Genomic DNA, 16,144 nt, shown 5'->3' on the forward strand with positions numbered 1-16,144 from the left:
TATTAAACAGGGGAAAAATAATCAGGGTGACCTCTTGTTTTTCAGCAAACAATCTGACGATGCCTTAATTTATCTCTAGCCTGGAAGGAACTGAGTTACTGGGCTAGCAAGTTTTGATACCTCTTTTACCAGAAAGTGCAATGCCTCTTTTTAAAACAACACTGTGCAGATTAAAAAATGCTGCATTATGAGATAAATAAATCTCATGATGGTACCATGAATGTTTACAGTGAAGCCTAATACTTTTTACAGATGAGTTCACAAGTCTGCCAACACATGTTGCCCTTGGTAAAGACGTTTCAGACAAAAATAAGTATGATTTGTTTTGTTAAATCACATTGATCTTACTTACCTACTTACAGTGGTCTGTCTAACCTTCTGTTTTCACAAGGTAACCTTGATGAAAATATATGCAATACATGTTTTTGAAAATAATTATATTTATTTCAAAATTGAATTTTGAAAATCATTAGGTAAGAAGGTCTGCTTTGTTTCCTATTTTGTCTGTAATGTAATCTTTAATGTAAAATTGTAACAAAATCTACTTATAACCAAGGATAAAACATTGATTAATTTTGGAGTTCTTTCATAACTGCAAGAGTTGGTGCTTTTTGATACACAGGAAAATAGGAACTCTCATATAGTATCAAATTAAGAAAAGTGTATGCACTAATGACCTCTGTAATAGAGTAACCCAAATTTAGAACACTTTTGGTACTGATTTCATTCTTTTACTTGTTTCTTTTTCTTTCTCTGGATGCCTGATTTAGTGATTGTTTCTATTTCCTGTTTCCAGTCTAACAGATGCAGGTGGAGGGATGTTTTAGAAGAAAACTTGTTGGTATTCTTTAAAGAAAAAAGGAGGGAAAATGGCTGATATTGCCCTCTGGAATAGTTTGAGGCTTTCCCTAAACATGTGAATAGTACTTACTCTATCTCAAATAAGAAGATGGTACTACACTTAATATTCTTGTCATTTACAACTTTGCTATGCAATAAAGCCCCATAGGCACCCCCAAGTGTTTGGCTCATGGAGGAGTCCTTTAGATGTAAAAAAGCTCAGACCTGTTACTTATGAAATATATAATACAGCTAAGTCAATAGTAGGTTAAAAAGAAAATTTAAAACTAAATGCAAAAGGTGAAGAGGCCACATATTGTTCTACTTTTGATCTGAACTCTTCTGGTGTTTTTTTTTTTCTGCTTTTCACAGGGATTACAGTCTAGATTCCAAAAGAAATGTAGAAGCCATGGCATAAAATACTGCAACACCTAACATTTTTGTATGTGCTTCACCCAGAGTAAGATTCAGAAGCTATGCCTGGCAGCACAGGGTCTCAAATGCATAGAGAAAGTAAGGTGCCTCATGATGATAAAAGATCTAAAAAGCTCAGCAGTGACTTGTCAGGAGGTAGCAAATGAGAAATGAGGAGAGCAGGTTTTTAATTCTTTCCCCTTTAGGGAGCTTAGGTGCTTTACAAAGTATAAGGAAAAAACATCTTTATATTTCAAAATAGCTACAGTTCTCAGAGTCTGGGGGGATTTTACTCTTTTTGATGAAATAGCATCAGACCTGATCATGTGATATTCCATGGGGTAAATCAGACAAACAGCATTCATCTGAGGGTTTCTTTGTGAGTTTGGGGGAGTAAAGCATTGCTCCTGATGGGAGATGATCAGTAGGCACCATCTAAGCAAAGCAGACAGACTGTGGGACTGTCTGTGGCACCAGGGGTGTCCAAATGCCCCAAGGGAGTGGGCTGATGTCATTATGAGACCACTCTCTAACATCTGCAAATGATCATGGTGACAAGAGAAGATCCCAAATAATTGGAAAAATAGTAAATATGTCCAATTTCAATAAGTCAAGATGGAGGATGTGGGAACCACAGGTTATTTTGCAGGAAGTTTATAGAGAAAATTCTCCTGGAAGTAATTTCCACATGCATGAAGGGCAAGGAGGTGATTTGGAATAGGCAGTGTGGATTTAGTAGAGGCAAATTCTGCCTGACCAATACAATTGCCTTCTACAAGGAAATAGCTGTCTGTCTGGGGAAGAGCAGTGGGTGTTTACCCTGACCAGTTAGGCTTTTGGCATTGCATACCACAACATCCTTATAGCCAAACTGGGCAGACCTAGGCTGGGTGGGTAGTTTTAAAAATGGGTGCACACTGATGGAACTGCAAGGCTTGAAGTGCAGTGGCTGGTCACCAGTGGCATTTCCCCAAGTGCAGGACTGGAGTTCAACTGCTGACAGTCCTCACCAGCAACCTGGGTGACAGTGGCAAACTCTCCCAGCAGGTGATACTGAGATGCTGGGAGCTGTCAATACACTGGAGGGCAAGGCTGCTGCTCAGAAGGCTGAAAACAGGCTGGAGAATTGAGCTCAAAGAAACCTCATCATGTTGAAAGACAAATGCAAGTCCAGCACCTGGGACAGAATAACCCCAGGCAACAGCACAAGCCTCTAGCACTATCCAGCAAACATTCTTGCAGAAAAATGCCTGGAGATGCTGGTGAACAAGATGATCAAGTGTCCTGGCAGTGGTGAAGGCATGACAAATGAGAAAACCGGTAGCTGTGTTTGCTCAGGCCCTTTAAAGAAGGAAAAGGAGAAATAAGTGCTGTACTCAACAGCATGTGGATGGTGACAGGGAAAATGGAGCCAGAGGCTTCTTGGAAGTGCATAGAAAGGGCTGAGGAAACTGACACAAAAGGCAAAAAGAGAAATTCAGAGAAATTTGTTTGGATGTAAGGAAGGAAAACCTTTCCAGTAAGGGAGGTCAAAGGCTGGAAAAGGGACAAAGAGAGTAGCAGCCACAATTCCTCCTTGGAGGTATCTGATACCATTGGACACAGCCCTAAGCAACCTGATTTAACTTTGAAGTTGGCCCATGCATGACTGAGCTGGAAAGACTTCCAGAAATCCCTTTCAACCCATTTTCTCCCTGATTCCCAGCATTCTCTCCTCTTGAATGAAAGCAATGAAGTCTCGCTCCCCAAATTACCTTGAATATACATGTATCTGTGGGTTGTTTTTCTTTCCTTTTTCTTTGTTGTTGTTATTGTTTTTATTTTTCCCCATCCTGGAAGTTGTCATTACTCTGCAGCATTTATATTGGCATGCACAAGCAGCATTTATGTTAGCATGAACAAGCATACATGTGATTTATATCTTAGAAGAATTGTTTTAAATGGTACAAAACCCCCATAACATAGTGTTTATCTGTATAACTTAAATGTTGTAGAAAGAAAAAGACTGGTTACTTTCTGTAATTGTTTTGCAGTCAGGTTTTCCATTTTATGTGGAAGCTTTGAAAGATCAATGATCATTCCAGCATGCTAGTTAAAAACCTTTTTTTCTTCAAAATGCAATTCCCAGCATGATTTTAGTAAATGCCTATGGGAGACTTATTAGGGAACCCCAGAATAACTTTGCTCCATCATCTTTTCATTTCCATCAGCTTTTCAGGAGTCAATTACTTTTATTTTTGTATGTGAACATCTGGAATGTTGCAGAGCTTATAAAGAACTTAAATCTAGCGGAGCAGATTCTCACTTGTGATAAAAACATGGTTGTGTGTTTGGGTATCTGTACGCACATTGTAAAGGGGACTTGTAGGCACTGTTGGACTGCCTCAGCTCACACAGTGTCAGGATGATAACCACAAATAGTTTACAGCAGCTGACATTGGAGATCCTTGTTTCCTCTTCCCCAGCTTTATGGGATGGCAATAAAGGAATACTGTAGGATGCTGCTGTACATCAGGCTCTACATCACTATTTATCTCCTTACACTGAGGCATTCCTGGTGAGCACTGTGGTCTGAGCTGCTAAAATGAAAAGCAGTGCCAAAACTGGCACTTTTAGCTAGTTTAGATTAGTAGCATGGTGAGTGGTGGGAGGGGAGGAGTCTCTTCAGAAAGATAAAGGAGCAAAACTATATAATTAACAGTACTGACAGTACTGACATTGGTGTAAATTCTTAGAGACTAATCTACATGTGGGTATCAAAATATAGATTTCCCATTTTTTCTACTTAGCAGCTCAGAACATGCATGTTTCTGAGTAAAATTAGTGTTTAAAAGATATACACACCAGATCCACACATAACTAGTCAGAAACAAGTTTTTACTTTCCTTATTTTTATGCTGTGCTATTCACCTTGAAATGGAAATGCTGAAGTTGTTCCAAATACTACACCTGCTGCAAATGCCAGTGCCCATTTTCATATACTGTGCTTGCCTTTTAGCATGTGGAAGACACCTACACATTGATGAAAAGTAAGAAACAGTGACACTAACTCAAAAATGAAACTAGCTGAAGGAATAAACAGAGAACATTCATGTAATAATTGTGCCACAGTATTCAGCTGGGGATTTTTCCATCTGAAAAATATAAATACAGGCTGTGTAAGACAAAGAGTGCCAATCTGGTGTTTCCATAACATGGTGAATTTATCATATTGTGAATGTGCAGCGTGTACAAAGGCACCTTTGGAGATGAGTCAGGCTTACCAAGTAAGCATCTGTAAAACCAGCTGCACTCTGTAGGTGCAACAGATCGTTTCAGTTCTTCCCAGGAGTGTTGACCATACCATGAAAGCAAGCAGAGAAGCTTTCTGAGAGCATGTCTTTCAGGACATGCTTTCATCTGCATGGTGTCACACAAGCTGTGTGTGAGTACTGCAGATTTGTCCAGATATTCAGATGTTCTACGAGGAGATTTGGAACTGCTCATGTGCAGCAGCATCATGACATAAACAAAAACCACATTTTTCAATACTTTCACTGACAAAATTCTTGGGTTTTAAACAGGTCAGCTTACTGCTTTGTCTGCTACTTCTTCTTTGGTTGTTTGCATAGGACTTGTTTGTTTCAACATGGTGATAAGAGTTCTGTGTCTACAGATGTATTTACCAGTTTTCTGCAACAGCAGGACACCAACATGAAACCACCAAGTTGCTCTGGTCTTACAACATGCAGTCAGCTTGAGTGTAATGGTACATGCAGGTAAAATAGACATATGTGCTCCTAAAGCAACAGGGTGTTTGCCACATCTCCACTGCACAGCTGCTGTAGTTGCATTTTTGCTGCTCTAGTTGTATTTTTGGTGTGCTTTCACTGCATTTCATGGAGTAGCAATACCTATGGTCCTACACTGAGGCAGGGAGCTGGAAAGATTACCCTTTCCACTATGTATTCAGGACCCCTGGTCATTTGGAATTGGTGGGGCATGAGCATCCAGCCCCTGTGGATCGACTTGAGTTTAGATCTATCTCTTATCCTGAAATTGTGGTGCTGATAGCAGCACAATCTTGGCTTTTTCCAGTTCCCTCTAAAATATTTTTTAGCTGTCTGCAAATCTAGAAACATGGTTACCGAATTGGGAAATTCTAAAGTTATTGTATCAGCTTCCAATGAATGAGACAAGACCATATTTGCCTTTACAACCAGCAGCCTTTTAATTCAGCTGCAGTCAGCATCCGGCATGTGTGTGTACTGAAGTGCTTTCTGCAACTGTGCTTGTGACAGTCACATAGCAGGCTACTTTTAACTTGCCCTTTCAATACCAGCCTCTTTGTATTTCATCCTACAGCTGCATCACTGCATGCAGAGTAGTCCACATTAAGTCTTCATTTTGCCCCCCCACCTTTTTTTGTTTTTTTGACTGTATGGATCTTTAGGTCTGCTTTCGAAAAAAAAAATTCAAACAGTCTACAGATGCTTGCTTGCATGGAAGAACTCTAGTGTGGACAATAACAAGAAGAGAACCCTTCCCTCGTCTGTTTCTGACAGTTGATTTTGAACATCAGGTAAGATGTGGTAACAAAGCTAAAGGTTCTTTTCTGAAAACTGGCCATTACACTAGCTTGTAGAATTGAAAAAAACCCCAACAGATGATCAGATATATCAGTACTTCTCAATGCTGCATGCATTCATCCCCATTTAATGTAAGGAGTAGACCAGAATTACAGGACAAAACTGAGGACTGGACTGATGTCACTGTAACAAACAAGGTTTCTTTCTCACCTCTTTTAGCTCTCTCCTCCACTTCTCTGCACCACCTTTTGAACGGCAGAGAACACAGCAAAATAAACTGTAATACTCTGCTTTTAATTATCCTTGCTCAGCAAATTTCCCCTTATTATTCAATAGTCGTGGCAGACAACCACGACCCGCCACCCGTCTTTAAAGCTGTCTTAAGAGAAATAAGAGGTCTTTAGCACCTGGCCGTGTTACCTTTACTCACTACCTCTGGAGCGCAGGTACACGGGCCAAGCTCGGCACCCCAGCGCCCAGGGAAGCGGGGCCCGGCCGAGTCCTCGGCTTTCCCGCCGCCGGAGCTGCCGTGCGTGTCTCCCGTCTCCCTCTGGAGGGAGACACAGTCCAGTTTTTGGCTGCCGCCGGCGCCGCCGCGTCCCTCCTGCCCCTGCTCCGGCGGCCGCGGCCCCCCTTCCCCGGGGCAGCTGCCCTGCCCGGCCCGGCCCCTCTGCACCCTCCCGGCCCGCTGCCCCAGCCTCGCACCGCAGGGCCAGAGGGGTCCCGGGGAGCGCGGCGGGGTCGCCCCGGGTCCGCGGGGATCTCCCCGGCCACACGCGCCTGGGCGTCAACTTCGCACCCCCGCCCCGCCGCTCGGAGCGGAGCGGAGCGGAGAGAAGGGAGGGCAAGGGAGGGGAAGGGAGAGCTGCGCTGCGGAGCGGAGCGGGCGGCGGAGGGAGGCGGCCCAAGCCCAAGCCCCAGCGTGCGGGGGCGGAGAGCGCTGCTCGGTCAGACAGAGCGGCGGCCGCTGGGACCCGCTCCCTCGCAAGGGCTGGGGAGGAGAGCCCCGAGTGGCCGGATAAATACGGGGGAGGAGAAGGGCGTCTCTCCCTCTCCCCACCTCCCTCCACCTCCTCCCTCCCCCCTGCCGCGGAGGGCGCGTTTGGAACTGCCTCTGTGTGTCCGGGCGCCCGGGGCGTCTCCGCGCCCTTCCGCGGTGCGGTGCGCTGCGCGCAGGCTGGGCGCGGGAGGCTGCTGCTGCTGAAGGTGAAGCTCTCGCTCTCCAATTACTTTTCCCAAGAGAGAGAAGGAGGCAGCTGGAGGGGGAAGTCGTGCTGTGTGTGGAAGGCACACCAATCAGAGATGCTCTAACGGAGGGACTGCTGCAGGACGCGCCGGCTTCTCCTCCTTCCTCTGCTGGCGGGGCTGAATCGGGACCACGCGCAGCTGGCGTAGGGGCCGGAGCCGTACTGGGCTGCAGGACTTACCCATCTCCGCTTTTCCATTAGCTCAATCATACTTCGTCCTCTCTATTTTTTCTTTTTTTTAATACTCTGAAATCGTGCACAAGAAGCACTCCAAGTCTCCTCTCCATTCCCAGTTACTTCACCGTTCCTCTAGCGTCTCTTAGCCGGATTCCTGGTGTATTCCCAGAGAGGCGGGGTGAGCGAGCCGGGCCCCGCGGACGGCTGCTGCCCCAGCCGAGCCGAGCGGAGCCGAGCGGAGCGCGGCACGGCGCCGCTCCATGCCCCGAGCGCTGGCGGGGCGCGGGGCGTGTGCCGGCGATGCCCGGGCGGTAAGGCTGGAGCTCCCCCCGGACGGGAGGCGGCCGATCGCTAGGCATTTCTAGCGAGAATCGGGACTGCAGGTAGGTGAGCGGAGCGCTTCTGGGTCGTGTGTCTGTCTGGGCGCTGGTGGGGCGATACCTGCGCGGCCGGCGGGGCCAGGTGTGGGGTGTGCGGGGCGGCTGCCGCGGGCTGCGCCCTCCCGCTGCCCTGAAGTCGGACGAAGCCGCATGTGGAGAAGAGCTGCTTTGCCGTCCTTCTGCTGGGCACCTGGAGCAGCCGGCTACAGCTTTTCGCCGGGTGATTCTCAAGGCTTTTGTTTTCCCTTTTATTTTTCTTTGATTTTACTTAAAATATTAGTTCAACAGAGCCGAGAGGGGAGCAGGGGAATCCACCTGGTTTTCAACTTTTATGGAACGGGTGGTCGCTAACTCTCAGGACCTTCGGGCACTTGGGGGTTACTGTGCCCGGACGCTTTATCAGCCGCCTACAAGAGAACGGCTAGAAGAGCCGGTAGTTGCTTTATGCGTCCTCTAAAAACAAAACAAACAAGCAAAAAACGCGTTAAAGGGAAGATTCGTGGCTCCGTTTCTTGCTTTGGGTAGTGCTCTTCAAGTTGTGCATATATAGTATGAGACATACCTTGTCTATCCGCGTTGCTTTTGCAGAGAAAGTTTTAAAATAACCTGCTTTATTCCTGTGGAGCTGTAGGATCGGACACCAATGTATCAATGCAAAGAATAAAGAGCAAGAGCTTGCACTGCCCTGTTAGGGGTTGCCACGCGTGGCTTTTCTGTGTTTTGTTCCTATGGGAGTTAAAATGCTTAAAGCATTTTAAATTATATGTGTAGCTACAGTTCTCTCTTTCCAGCTTTTGCTTGGAGCTTATCAGTTGGTTTTTTTTTTTTTTTTTTTTTTTTTTTAAGTACCTCAGTTCTACCACCCTGCTCCCAGCAGACACTGGCTCAGTATTTAAAGAAGCGTGCTTTGACTCCTGCAGAACTGTCAATTTAAATAATAAACATACTCAACTCCTTTCTCTAAAACCCCATAAAGGACTCCAGGTCATAGGGCCTTTGCACCACAGTGGATACATTTAAATTACTATTGACTAAATGATAATTGTTATCTGGTTTCTCTGTCTTACCAACTAGTTTCAGACTTTAGCGTTCAGCCTACCATATGTTTAACACTTTAAAGCTACTTTATGGGCTAATTTAAGTCAAATTGAGAAATTAAGATTCTTTCCTGTAGTGCTGGGTACACACTTGAAACATAGTTCAGTGATGCTAAGAGGATAGCTTAGCTGAAGTTGGAAAAGAGCACATACTCAGATATTTTTAACTGAGGTGGCAAAGGTGCAAGTTTCATTATACTTTTTCACATTAATTGGGCTGTCGTCTCATACTGATGCCTAAATTGTTTTGTGAATGTATAATTAACAGTAGTAAAGTAATTCTTATAAATTTCACTGTTAATATTTTATTTCAGAGAGCTGATGCTGCTGAGGCAGTATTGAAAACCATGTGGGTTTTGTTTCACATAGTCCCAATTTCCAGTAGTTGTTCTTATAAATGTAAACTATCTCAGTACTGTAATTTCAGTGGAAAGCTTTGCTCAGTTGATACAGCAAATCAGATTTACTACTCACTGGTTCTGTGTATCTTTTGGTATATAGAAGATCCCTCAAAAATGTGGTATTAGCTTTAGATACACTGATGGTAGTGGGTGACTGAGATAAAAATCTTGATTCAGTCTTGCTGTTTTAATCAGAGAATGATGACTAAGCTGCCAGGACTTTTAATCACACTGGACACGGGGTAACTTTTTTACCTGCCTCATGATCTGAGGGATCTCAGCTTTACGTGTAGATGCCTGTAGTGCACTTAATTATTCTGGTGGGGAATGCATGAAAAACTTGTTCTGAATGAAAGTAAATAGATGTGTGTACAGATGGATATTGGAGATTGTTTTACCGGCAGGTTGCAAAGTGATGATTCATTGAGCCCTATCAGATTTACATAAAGCAAATAATACTTTATACTGAATTGTTATGGCAGAGAAAAATGTAGCAGCCAAGAAGTTTCATGATTTCATCAGAAGTGATGACAGACTTGATAAAGGACATCTTTACAAATACAGGCAGTATGTTTTTGGTAAGCAAAATATAACCATGAAGTTTTTCAGATCTGAGCATTTTCACACCAAGATCTATTGCTGTCTGTGTTGCTACTTACCAACCAGTGTAAAGCCTAAATAATGTACTAGAAAGATGTTACATTTGTTATGTTGTATGTTTTGCTTACTATAAATAAGTAATGCTACAATGCTAACTAGTTATCTCACCAAAGGAAATCACTGACTTGGAAGACTGAAAATTACAATACCTAATACTCATCTACACAGAAATGTGATCACCATCTTGAAAAATTATTCTGAATGATACAACTATCAGTGAGCAAGTGGTTCTATGCCTCTGTTTTATCTTCTGCAGGATTTTATTAGAAATGCTTCATTAAGTCACATTATTCTGCAGCTGTTTGCTCACTGAAAATTAAAATAAAAATCAGGAAATTTATCCAGCAGAGCAGTAATATTTCCTTTGTTAAGTACTGAAACTTCAAATAAAACAAAATCTTTTAGCTTCAGTGTGCCAGAAGCAGTGAGTACATCCTATTTTTGTGATGTATGGATGGCATTTACAGATGCAATTCATCAATGTATTTATTAGTCAAATGTCATCAAACAAAGAAGATAAATGGCAGTAAACAAAGACTGCATGGTAATACAGAGGCTAAAGCAACAGAAGACCCTACAATCTAATTAATTAATGTTCAGTTTCATATTTCCAGTCTGTATTTAAACATCTCCTTTAAATATCTTTCATAATTTTTCTATTACATGTCTAAGTAATTCAGGTAGCAATAGCTTTTTATTAGAAAATGTATTTTTCATTTACCTTTTGAAATGCTGAATTTTGAAGACATTGAGCCAAAATTTGTGTAAGGATGAGTGTAACAGAAGGGTCCTTTGCCAGCTGAACTGAATATTGACCTGTCTCTGTTCATGACCATTTTTGTGTTGAGGGTTATTCCCAACTGATGTAGACTTTCACTGCTCCCTTGGAGTAGTTGCAGCTCTGACATTTTAAACCAGCTGGAGTATTTGCTCCATTTTCCTTAGATCACTGAATTCAAGTGAATTACTTAGAAGGATTTTGTTTGTGCTTTGTTTTACTATTATTTTTTTTAGCATAGTAAAACAATTACATAGTATACTCCGCTTCAGAGAGTCCATTGTAAGCACACACTTTGACATTTGAAATATTTTTTAAAAACAGAAGTTCACTCTTAGGGCTATTTCAACAGGAAATTTGGCTCATTGATTTGGTTTTATAAACTGTTAATATTTACTTTGAAACACTTCTCCTCGTGACTGAGTTCAGATATATAACATTCACCAGACATAGGAATGAATGTGGAAACATCAACAGTAATGTTGTTCATTTTTCCTGGTGACAGCTACAGAGCTATCTCCTTTTGCTCTTGTGGAACTTGGGAAGATAGTGAGGTTTATGCTTTGTTTCTTTATATACCCAAGCCAGCCACTCTTGTTTACCATATGTAGTGAGCTATTTATCAAAAGATAACAAAACAATAATGGCCAACTGACGTACCTTTTCATATTACTGGTGCAGAACAGTCACATTTTTAAGATAAACAATTCAAGGCATGTTCATATAGCTTCTTTCATGTCATGTGTTTTGAGAAACAGTGGAGATAGAAAAGAGAAAGTAAAGACCTTGTGCTTTACTAGTTAAAGTAGTTAACATAACTACCAGGTATGGCACTATGTAGTTAGATAAAATGGGATGAAGTCACTGAAAAAAGCTTTCTTAGCTTTTTCTTCTGTCTGAATACATTGGTACAGTGATCTGTAGAATACTCTTCAAGCTGTTGTTTGAAGTAGCACTGGAAAATGCTTTTTATGGATTTGATCCTTAGTCCTTAACTAAACACTTATAGGAGAAGCTCCTATATGTTTTGTGGGCTGGAAGAATCATTTATTTATATAATTGCATGTGTAAAAGGTTAGAAAATGCTTTCCCCCCTCATCTTTGAAGTTTATCAAACCCCCTAATCTGTGTTATGTTCATGTTTTGCATTTTCTAGTTGCCTCACTTCACGTCTTGCTGATCTTGTAATAGGAAACTTGAACACAGGTCTCTTGGCACCAGGACAGTGTTGTATACAGCCGCCTCAGCTGTGAGCATCCCTTTAACAATGCCAAGGGGACAGCCACGGTACAGGCTGGCATTCAGCTGAAAGAACACCTAGCTTTTTTTGGCTCCTGGGTGTTTGGTAATCTTCTATGCCTATATCACAAATCAAAGCTAATGTGGCAGAAGGTGCTTTACACTGGCAAACTTCACAGGTAAATAACAAACAATCACAGTTCAACAAACCTAGTGGGTTGTATAAATAGCAAAATATTAATAAATGAGTCAGTAAATATCAAACACTTTTAAAATAGATAAATTTTTGGTCTTGGTTGTATGCTGGCCTCTCTCTCTGTGGAATATTCCTTGCCTCCTCTGTTGCTATATTAAGGTCCAGTACTTGAAGATGAGGTACTGGACTAGATGGACCACTGTCTTGATTCAATAAAGCGATTTCTTTCTTGGAATGCAAGGAGGCAGTATTGCAGTACTGCATATTTATTTTACTTACAAGAACCGAAGTGCAAGAACCAAACTGCAATTGCTTAGTGTACTGCTTTTGCTTTTTTTTCACTTTTAAAAGCAGGATATAAAACATTTCTAAAATAAATCTGTCAGTGACATGCAGTCTCACACCAGCTCTTTTAGAGACAGGAGCACAGACCTGACTAGTCTCTCACATTTGCAGTGATACTCTTGTATATTGGATTTCTTCTACTCCCTCACTGCACTTTCTGCATCACATATTGATAAGGCCAAGCTGTGGCCTCTGATCCATCCTGCCACAAAGCCATCAGTATGTAGCAGGTGTTCTCCCTCATCCCTGTCTGACAGGTTGTGTCATGGGCAGGGTACAGGGTGTGGCTCAGCCCCTGGGTTACCCAGTGGATTTTCATGCTCATCTGAGCGTCTTCATACAGAACAGTCTTCCTGGTTACAGGCTGTCCCTGCCTCACCCCTCAGCATGTGGAACTGTGTGTGAGAGAGCCTGTACCATGCAGTCGTGCACTCTTAGGATGGGTGCTGCCTTCGGCCTCGTGACCCTGCGTTTGGGAGAGCTGTGAGTGCTGCATCCAAACCATGTACTCTAGATCCCCTTTCAGCTGAGACTTTCAGTGTTTGTTCCCATTTAAGGCACCTGTTTGGCCTTTCACGTTCTAGGCTCAATGATATTTTCTCACTGGGTATTGTATTACTGCATTTAATGACGCTGCAAAGTAACATAGAAAGGCTTGATGGCTCTCAGGAAAGCTAATGTCTTTCTGTGCTATTTGTATGTTTAAAGTGTTTGAAATGTGGATCTTTTCCAGTAAGGGATGAAAGTGGGTACCATCTGAAGCTTGTCTCATGGTTTATCTAAGATGAATTAGTAGTCTTAGTTCTGTTTGACCTGTAGAATTGTCCAAGTCCCAAAAGTCATCTGGGAAAAATTAGGATCTGCAGAGAGGCAAAGCTTGAGGTCTTATCATCTGAGATATTTCAGCTGGTGTAGCTTCAGTGGGACCAATCAAATTAATTATGTGATTTAAGTCTTTTCTGAAGTGAGCCTAAATAAATATTTCTAACTGCTTAGGCTCATCTGTGCTGAAGGCATGTAGGTGGGGTGCTGTTTTGATAACTGTGTTTGTGTCTGTATCATGGCTATAAATTCAAGACTTGAGCTTTATTTCAGTGGTTTACCACTGAAACAAACACCTTTTATGAGGCTTCAATTCCATTATATTCAGAAGAGACACTATATAACAGCAAGTCAAATTCAGAAAGTTTCTACAGGTGTATGGGTACTCTGCATTATGAAGTTAGAGGCTACTATTACAATAATGTAAGTTTTCAAATATGGTATTGCTGGTGTGGCAACAAAGTAAAATAGCACTTTCTGACTAAGCATATCAGGCTCTGGTATTTGTGCAGAAAATTAGATCAGGTTTAGAGCCTAATTGCAGAAAAAATATCTATTTCAGCACCATTAAAAGCGAAGAATACCCTTACTGGGGTATATCCTCTCTTCAGACTCTGTTACCTGTGTGAATTTTGGGAAAAAAATCAATCTATGCATTGCAACAAATAAGCAAATTATTAAAGAAGGTGGGAAGTTTTATCTTAAGATCTGGTAACAGCAGCAAATACAGAGAGACAAGTTCAGTTCTGTGGGCTTACTGGAATCAAGACACAAGAAATATTGTATTTATATGCAAACATAACATGCCATAAATTTAGATATGGTATTATCAGCCAGTACACTGACATTTCTCATTATTATGATCCTGCTTCTTTCTGTTCAGTCTAGATTCACAAGGGATAAACCTTGCATTGGAATTAAGGTAATATTTAAAGTGCATTACTGCCAAAGTGTCCAAACCTTCATAAGGAAGGCCTTATGCAGGTATTTGTGCCAAGGATGTTCAAATAAAGAAGTGGCTGTGAATCCTGATTGAGCTTCTGATTGAGATTCTGAAATGTTGGGGTTTTTTTCCCTAATGCAGATTCATTTTTCCTTTATGGCAGTGAGATTTTATTATTCTGGTTATAAACATTGTCATTGTGATTGTTCTGGTTTAGCCCCAGTAGGCAGCTCAGCCCACTCAGCCACTTGCTCTCTCCCTCACAGTGAGATGGGTAAGAGAATTGGAACAGTAACAGTGAGAAAACTTGTGGGTTAAGGCAGTTTAATAGGTAAAGCAAAACCTGCACACACAAGCAAAGCAAAACAAGGAATTAATTCAGCACTTTGCGCTGGCAGGCAGGGGTGCAGCCATCTCCAGGGAAGCAGGGCTCCCTCACATGTAGCCGTGACTTGTGAAATGTGTGCAATTCCTGCTTCTTCCCTTCCTTGGCTTTGAGCATGACCTCATATGATATGAAATATCACTTTGGCTATTTGGGGTCAGCAGTCCTGCACCTCCAATCTTTTCACTGGTGGAGCAATGTGAAGAAGAGACAAAAGGCCTTGATGCTGTTTAAGCATTGTGTAGCAGTAACTAAACATCTCTTTTATCAGCATTGTTTTGGTCACAAATCTAAACCAGCAACCTAAAAGCTACTATAAGAATATTAACTCTTTTCCAGCCAAACCCAGTACAACCTCTACCACTTATTCTTACATTTTGCATCACACTTCAGTCCCATATTGTCCAATATCCTCTTATTAACTACCCCTTTTCCCTTCTCACTCCCTAGTATATGCTGGTATTATTCCTTTAGTCTGTGGCCCACTAGTGTATACTCCATAAAATACCAATTGAGTTCATCTAGTCCTTAACTTGGACTCTGTTATGGTGGTCACTCAGGAGAGGAGAGGTGGTTGTTTTATGGAGTTGCTGGGCACAAAAGTCAGCTCAGGTTGGGTCACTACTGCACTTGCACTGGTTGCTGTAAGGCTTATCCTGAACTGGTTTGGGTGGTTCTTGCTGTAGAACTTACTGTAACATGCTACATAAGGGCTTATGGCAATTCAAATGTAAATCTATTGCAGTCTGCATTCCTGGTCCCTTTGGACCAGGCCATAGGGTTTTACATTGCAGTGAACTTCTCTGATTGCCACTGCTGCAGCACGGGTCTATCCATAGACCACAGCCTGTTCAGGGGTGTATCTGCTGCAGTGTGGAATAATCCACATGGATTACCAATGTGGTCACTCTTGGGTGTGCTCCACTGCTCTGGTGTGGCCTTGTCCTCAGACCACAGCCCCTTCAGGGGGTGCTTGCTCTGATGTGGCCCTACCCATGGCTGGGTCACAAATCTGAAACACAATGAGCTACTATTAAGAAAGGTAGCTCTATTCCAGCTAAAACCAGTATATTGTTAGAAGTATTTTTGGTGATTCTAGTCCAGATTTTGTTTTACCACATAGATCAGTTTGTAACCAAAGCCTAACAACACAAAAGAATGTAACTCTGGGTAACTTTCTTCCTTGTACACTGCTTTTGTATCAGATGTGATTCTGAGCCCTCAGCTTGCAGCTCTTTGTGCATTGCCTTGGGCCTTTAGATGACTCTGAGAGGTTTTAGGCAGCTTTAGCCCTCTTGTTTGCGCAGGCTGGCATGGCACAGCATGAACCTGTTGGTGTACACGAAAGTGCGTAGCTGCCTTCTCCCATTCTGCTGATCTCTGCATCCCCTTGTGTAATTGTTGGGGTCACTGCTTATGGAAAATGTACTAGGAGAAAGTTTAAGCCTAAATCAGCTGTTCTGAGCTTCTCTCCCTTTGAGGCTGTGTTATAATTCTTTAAGTTTAAGGATTTTTTGGCAGCTTAATTATTCTGGAGTATTTCGAGAAGTCTTTGGACTCGCTTTGTTTTGTTGCATTATTATGAAGATATATTTTACACTGAGTAAATACACACTTGGTATGTTTTTTCATTGGAAGAAAAATGAAAAATT

The 16,144-nt window shown here is 42.3% G+C and overlaps 1 protein-coding gene across 6 annotated transcripts in view; it reads left to right on the forward strand.

Annotated features, from left to right (window-relative positions):
* The first annotated feature begins 6,749 nt into the window (after positions 1 to 6,749).
* Positions 6,750 to 16,144, forward strand: part of TAFA2 (TAFA chemokine like family member 2) — a 184,641-nt gene continuing 175,246 nt past the window's right edge. For 2 of the 6 annotated variants that reach the window (XR_012580080.1, XR_012580076.1), the window contains exon 1: positions 6,762 to 7,629. The gene's annotated coding sequence lies outside the window, so the exon portion shown is untranslated. Of the gene's footprint in view, positions 7,630 to 16,144 lie in introns of all 6 variants that reach the window. The other 4 variants (XR_012580078.1, XR_012580077.1, XM_074539813.1 and 1 more) reach the window with 4 other exon arrangements.

This window comes from Zonotrichia albicollis, chromosome 4, assembly GCF_047830755.1.
Source record: "Zonotrichia albicollis isolate bZonAlb1 chromosome 4, bZonAlb1.hap1, whole genome shotgun sequence".
Classification (NCBI taxonomy): domain Eukaryota; kingdom Metazoa; phylum Chordata; class Aves; order Passeriformes; family Passerellidae; genus Zonotrichia; species Zonotrichia albicollis.